Here is an 8,060-nt window from a genome sequence, read left to right on the forward strand (position 1 = left end):
TTAAATATTTCTAAGAAAGACTTAAAGCGTTTTTTAAAGACAGACTTCATGTTTATCATCGAAAGTATTGCAATGTGTTGTTGACGCATCTTAAATCTTTTCAAACAAAGCTATTCCATTTCTTGAGGCCAGCAAGTGAAATCATGTTTTGTCATTTTTTTATCTGAAAGGTGAAACTATTTCTAGTGAAATAATTGAAAAGTACAGACTTATTTGGATTCATTGATTGTCGATTTTGAAACAAATTTTTAAGACCTCAAGAACTTGAAACCACTTTTCAATACTCTCAGGTCACCATTTAATGGAGAAGCTGATTCAGCTCCAGAGGACATACCTCCAGAGGACATAACTCCAAGCAACTTATGATCTAAAAGAGAAGTTCCAGTCAGTTATTTTGCGTAAGTTTCATGGGTGCCATAAGCTGTTTATTAGCACTTTAAAAATGTTGCTGCTAAACTTTCGCCTTATTTGGAACCATACTTATCTGTGAACAAGCTTTTTTTTTCTTTTGTTTGAAATCTATGAAGGCTGAAGCTGATTAAAAATATTTTGACAGCAGTCACAGGAAAAAACAACAACTGTTAAGCTTGTTTCGCGGTTCTGGAACATTATGCACGAGAGTAAACAGTTAGGCCGATATACTTCATATTAAGTACGGCTGTACATTTGTAGTAAAATGACTTACAATAATCATTGGTTAAATTACTTCAAGAAATTGCTAGCTCTTGTTGTAATTCCTCAAATATATATGCACACACCCACAGATGTATATATATATATATATTTATATATGCGGCTACCCCAGTCCCCAATCTTTTTTTTAATGCTTCCCTCGATACAAAAATGGTGCCCACCCTGATTCCTTATCTACATCTATATCTATATATATGTATCTATATATAAATATAGCTATGTCTATCTATCTATCTATCTATCTTGTCATGTGGGTTAGTCGCTTAAAAAGGGTATGATAACACTGTCCCGTAACCCCACCCTAAACAGTAAAAAAAATAATTAAAAATCAAGCCGGTACTAACGTAATAATAAACTGATGACCTTAGCGATAGACAGCGCGGCACCGCCACTTGCGTAACATTCTTTAAAGGGCCTTTGATTGGAAATTTTACTGGTGAATCGACCTTAGCCTATACCTCACGCTTTCTTTCACAGTGCTCTAAGGGAATAATCTCAACATTGTTCGTTACAAATGGGGTTTCTGATTCGGTAGTCGGTAGACTACTAAACCACTGTGTAGGAGTATGTTATTTTACATTATAGAACTTGAAATAAATTAAACCTATTTTGTGAACAAAACTAAAAATAGTTTTTGTTATAAACTTTAGATGATATCTTTTAAAAAAATCTAACTCGATATAATAGCATGTCCTTACATTTTGCATACTGGAGGTATCTCTCTTTCTTAACATAAATTATAAAAGAAACGTTTATCTTGCATTATTTTTTTTTTAATAATTATTAACGCTTCCTTCCTTCATAATCTTCATGGAAACACACACGCACACGAACCCCATATTACCGTTCACTTCGTCCCTGGTCAATTCATCTCCGGTCATTTTATCTCTGGTCACTTCATCGCCGGTCATTTTATCTCTGGTCACTTCATCGCCGGTCATTTTATCTCTGGTCACTTCATCGCCGGTCATTCTATCTCTGGTCAACTCATCGCCGGTCATTTTATCTCTGATCACTTCATCGCCGGTCATTTTTTCTCTTGTCACTTCATCGCCAGTTATTTTATCTCTGGTTACTTTTTCGCCGGTCATTTTATCTCTAGTCACTTCATCGCCAGTTATTTTATCTCTGGTTACTTTTTCGCCGGTCATTTTATCTCTGGTTCTTTTTCGCCGGTCATTTTATCTCTAGTCACTTCATCGCCGGTCAGTTTTTCTCTGGTCACTTCATCGCCAGTTATTTTATCTCTGGTTACTTTTTTGCCGGTCATTTTATCTCTAGTCACTTCATCGCCGGTCATTTTTTCTCTTGTCACTTCATCGCCAGGTATTTTATCTCTGGTTACTTTATCGCCGGTTATTTTATTTCTGGTTACTTTATCGCCGGTTATTTTATCTCTGGTTACTTTATCGCCGGTTATTTTATCCCCTGTCATTTCATCCCCTCCCCCTAATGTTTTTAAGTAATTGAGTAATGTTGCTTTTAAGGACTCAGTTTCATCTAGTTTAGTATAAATATGTTTATTTACAAGATGCTTGCTGATGTTTATTATTCTTATGGAGAAATCTATATTATATTTACAAAGGTTATGATTCTTAAACTGACTCACGTATCACTAATTTTTCCATATGCGGTACACAAAAAAATAAGAAAATTTAGCCTTTCATCTCTTTTTATAGATCTAGGAATAGTTGGAGATTTTCAAGATGCAAACTGCAATGGTTAAATTTACTATATACTATTCTTAAGTCGCAATTTTAACTCAATATATTTTTGAAAGACATCACATTAACAAATTAGCGCTTCCTGTTAAGCTTATAGGCTTAATTTTAATTAGTTAACCAACTATTGGTAATTAATTATTTTGTTTGGTACCATATAGACTAATATAGAGGAAAGAGATCATATTAGACAGATGTGGTGGCATAAGTTGAAATAGAAACCTTGGGGAGGCTTGAGACCTGAGTTCTACTATCATGTGTTCAACATTTGTATGCATTTAAAAAGTGATCACGGTAACATTCACAGGGGTATCTCTTTCTTCAAACACCCCCTCCCCAGCTTACCTTCTTCTAACTGGTAAGACAAGTAATTGGATCATAGCGCATGAATACAATTAAAAGCATAAAATTACGTTTAACAAAACAATTGGTAAAAATATTTCTAATCTTAAAGATTCATTATTGTTACAAATGTAATAACATTCCTGATTTAAATTAATTGATAATTTCATATTACAATTTTTTTGAAATAATGTTTTAAAGCAGGGGCGGACTGGCTATATGGGCAAACGTGCAAATGCCCGGTGGGCCGGTACCAAATGGGCCGGTCTGGTCGCGACCAAAGAAAAAAAAATTAAATGCAGACAACTTAAAAAAAAAGTGACAGCAGCAAGACACAAAGGCCCGAACACGTTATCTTCTTGTTTTTTGTTTTTTGTTTTTTTTTTGTTTTTAATTATTATTACAATTAATTTTGTTTGAAATTCAACAAGAACAAAATTTAAGAATTACACTATACACTGTACGTGTTATCATTTGTAAAACGTTAGACCGTACTTTCTGCTATGCATGAGCGGCATGGCCTTCAGCACTATTTTGATGTCTTCAAGACTGTTTGGCCTGATCATTTTGCTGGTCGGCATGGGCCTTTGATGGCACTCCTATTTTTGTTTTACTCCTTCCCTCACCCGTTTTTTTTTATGGTTCCATTGAAAGTTAACGAAAAAGAGGAGAGAGGTTAAGTTAGAAAACATTGATATAATGCGTCAAAAGGGGAGACTATTAGCTCGTTAACAAAACTTAATAGAAGTTAACTTAAACACATACACACAGCCGCGAAATAGCAAACCATTCAACTTATTCATAGCTCAATACGGGTATAACTGTATAAAGTTCTACTTTCTGCCATTTGAAAAGAAAAAAGTAAGTTTCTTGTTGTTTATTTGTAATAACACAGATCTAAAAATACTACACTTAAGGCTTACAAAAAAAAATTATTTAATTAAAACATAAATCTAGATCGAAATTAATTTTTACATCGTTATAATTATATGATTAATGGCAAACTTATGCTTAGTATGAAGTCATTGATGATGAAAATTATTACAATAATTTATATAGCGCTGTCACATCCGATATTTAATGAAAGGAGATTTAGAATCATTTATATTTTAAATAATATATTCATATACAAATCGCGTTTTTGAGAATGTACTAGGACGAAGCAAGAGCTTTTCACATTTAGAAGTACCTCTCTAACCGTTCTGCTTTCTCTTATCTTGTAAAGGAATTTATATAATTCGTACATCGTAGTTCGATTATGACCACATTGTCATCCAGGGGGCTGAGGGCTTTGCACTGGGGTTTTATGTCTCCTCGTGTGGCTGGTAAGATCTATGTGATCCCGGAATGTTCGGCCGCACTCTAGGCAGGTTATTCCAGCTGGAGCTAGTGTCATTGGCCTTTCTTTTCTTCTCTGGCGTTTTTCTTCTGCCAGCTTTGTTTTCTTTTCCTCAGCAACCTGTGCGCCGGTTTTCACAGCGCGACGTCATGATGCTCTGTCATGTGCCTCTGTCTCCCAGGTGGCTGGGTCTATGCTGAACCCTTTCAGAGAAGCTTTGAGGGTGTCCCTGAAGCACTTTCTTTGACAACCTTGCGAGCGCTTTTCTTCGCTTAGTTGGCCATACTAGAGTCGTTTAGGGATGCGGTGGTCTTCCATTCTGCATACATGTCCTGCCCATCGCAGCTGGGACTGCATCAGGATTGTGTGGATGCTTTGCAGACCCTCTCTTTGAAGGACTTCATTGTCTGGTATTTTGTCTTGCCATTTGACATTCAGTATTTTTCACAGACATGTCGTGGTAGTGATTCAGTTTCTTTGCATGTTAACTGTACACTATCTATGTTTCTGAGTCATAGAGCAATGTAGGGAGGACGACGGCTCGCTAGACCCCTAGTATTGTATTTGTGATGATACCACTTTAAAGGAATGGGTTGCCTGAGTCAGCCAGGAAAACCAATGACTTATCATATTTTAAGTCACAGATCAACGTGCATGACTAGATTGACAAATGAAATGCGTAGGACCTAATCATTTTTATGTTTGTTAAGAAACGTCTGTAATCTATAAGTAGGCCTAATATCAAAAAGTTTGAAACTCATTAAGGCTGCTATTGTAGTGTTTATAGTTTTCAGACTACATACATGTATAAATAGAATACATTATGTAAGCCTACGAAAGCATACATCCAGTTTTCGATGCGTTATCAAACTTTATATATTTTGAATAGAATTAGGCTTACACCTATGTTAAAACACATGGGCGTAGCCGAGTGGGGGAGGAGTTTAAACCATCACCGGCCTCAGATATCATTGTCTGAAAGGGAAACTTTACTTACTTCCCCATTGCAGTCAACTTAAGCAAACTACAGACACCAAATTTCATGTGCGTAGCCAAAAGGGGTTTTGTGGTTCCCCCCCCCCCACCTCCAATACAAAAACTAAAGCATTTTACCTTTTTCTACCAGTCGCTGGACTCCACTAAATAGAATATTTAGTTTTTGATTTTCTTAGCGGAAGAATAGCAGGCTAATTGCACTGTAGATACCTCAAAATATGCATTTTTTAAAACTTAAGATAACGTGAATAATGCTTACAGCGCTCCCCCAGACTCCCTAGCTGTCCCTTGGCGGTGTATACTGCCTTTCACTAATTATAGGGAGTATTCTAGGGTAGAAAAAACGTTTGAAAGAATGAAAGATAAGAATGTAATGAAGATTAATTACATATACACACACACTAATATATATATAAATTGCGGAGATGTTTAAAATCCCCCCCACACACACACACCAAAAATATATGACATGACAATTGTGGGCCGGTTTATATGGTAATGCCCGGGCCGGTTTTGATACCCAGTCCGCCCCTGTTTTAAAGTATTTTTTTAATGTTCTTCTTGTTGTTTAATGTATTTAGTTTAAAAAAGAAGCCTAAATACAATCATACACAATCTCTACGGGTTTCTATGTGATTCTATTCTACTTTCCATTTTTATCACATTATTATGTAGCTTGTACAACGAAACAGTAATGACCATGAATAAGTATGAGTAATAATAAGGCTTTTACAAGCATTTTTATTCAAATATTCATAATAGCCCTCAACCATGGATAGCTCTCATCATAAAAAAATAAGTATTTAATGTATTTATACCAATTGAAAGCTGCGCTTTGTGAAAGTAATTAAACCAACTAATTACAAATCTTCTAATACAGAGGCGGAGAAAAAGGAAGTTTTGTAACACTATGCAATTTACGAGATACATGATAATCTGTGTGCACTATTAATCACAAAAGATTACAATTTTCTAGAGAAAAGAATGAGACTTTCACTCTAGAATTGGAAACAATTTGTTTGGTGCAATGCACACAGTGTAAGACAAATCTCCTTGCGGTAAATACAGATTCTTCCTCTTATTATTATTATTATAAAAGAACGAGTATTCATTCTCTGGCAAAGCAATGGTCGAGTTTCGTTAAAGGGAAACAAAATTCATCGTAGTCCCTTTATCAGTTTCTAGCAAGGAACTTTATGGTGATGACAGGCAACGAGAATGTTCCTAGAAATGCCAAGGGCCTTGAAGGTATCTGTGAGGTTAGTTGATATTATTCCCTCGGTTGATATAACAATGGGGTATATTGTTGTTTTAGAAAAATTCCATAAACGCTTTATCTCCAAGCCAAAGTTCCCATATTTTCGTTGTTTTTCCAGCTCAGTTTTTTTTAAATTATAAGATAGTGGTACGTCGATGTCAATATTGGTAGCAGCTTTTTCTTTTTTATAGATGAGATTATTATTTTTATTAATGGGCGGTAATAAAGGAAAGTTGGCACAAAGATCAACTGCTATGGATTGACATACTGTTAAGATTATATGTCAATGGGTTATATTGCTGTTAATAAAGTAAATGTGTCAGTCTCAATTCTCAATATGAACGACATTTCTCAACTTGAACTTACGAAAGAAAATAGGGATTATGTATTTAGGTGGGCGTTACTCTCTTTTAAATGTCACGATCTGTCCCCGCGCTGATATACATGGTGAGCACTAGCACACTGTTCCACACGAGCATTGAAAATAGGAGGAGGAAAATAGAGATATGATGGAAAATGCAGGCTTATTTTGAAAAGGAAAACTAGATGTAAGAAAATCTGACATCCTATTGTTTTGTGTGTGTTATTTGGTCTTCTGCACATATGTCTACCGGAGGCTTGGTCTTCTGCACATATGTCTACCGGAGGGTTGGTCTTCTGCACATATGTCTACCGGAGGCTTGGTCTTCTGCACATATAACTACCGGAGGCTTGGTCTTCTGCACATATGTCTACCGGAGGCTTGGTCTTCTGCACATATAACTACCGGAGGCTTGGTCTTCTGCACATATGTCTACCGGAGGCTTGGTCTTCTGCACATATGTCTACCGGAGGCTTGGTCTTCTGCACATATGTCTACCGGAGGCTTGGTCTTCTGCACATATGTCTACCGGAGGCTTGGTCTTCTGCATATTCGTCTACCGGAGGCTTGTCTTCTGCACATATGTCTACCGGAGGCTTGGTCTTCTGCACATATGTCTACCGGAGGCTTGTCTTCTGCACATATGTCTACCGGAGGCTTGGTCTTCTGCACATATGTCTACCGGAGGCTTGGTCTTCTGCACATATGTCTACCGGAGGCTTGTCTTCTGCACATATGTCTACCGAAGGCTTGGTCTTCTGCACATATGTCTACCGGAGGCTTGTCTTCTGCACATATGTCTACCTGAGGCTTGGTCCTCTGCACATATGTCTACCGGAGGCTTGGTCTTCTGCACATATGTCTACCGGAGGCTTGGTTTTCTGCACATATGTCTACCGGAGGCTTGGTCTTCTGCACATATGTCTACCGGAGGCTTGTCTTCTGCACATATGTCTACCGGAGGCTTGGTCTTCTGCAGATATGTCTACCGGAGGCTTGGTCTTCTGCAGATATGTCTACCGGAGGCTTGTCTTCTGCACATATGTCTACCTGAGGCTTGGCTTTTGAACAACACGTGCAGGCTCAATTCCTGGTGAAAAGTGGAATTTTTAATTTTGGGATCCTTGTGCGCCTCTGAGTCCAACCAGCTGACATTAGTCGAAGAAAGTGAAAGCGTTTGGTCATTGTGAAGGTACATTACACCCGTGTTAACCGTGGGCCACAGAAACAAAAGACCTTTACTTCATCAGTCCCATAGATCTCAGGTGTGAAATGTGAAATTTAGTTCACTTCAAAAATCATATTAAATAGTTTATTTTACATTCGAAAGTTTAATTCTATTTTGAACTA

Source organism: Biomphalaria glabrata, chromosome 13 (assembly GCF_947242115.1).
Source record: "Biomphalaria glabrata chromosome 13, xgBioGlab47.1, whole genome shotgun sequence".
NCBI classification, from domain to species: Eukaryota; Metazoa; Mollusca; class Gastropoda; family Planorbidae; genus Biomphalaria; species Biomphalaria glabrata.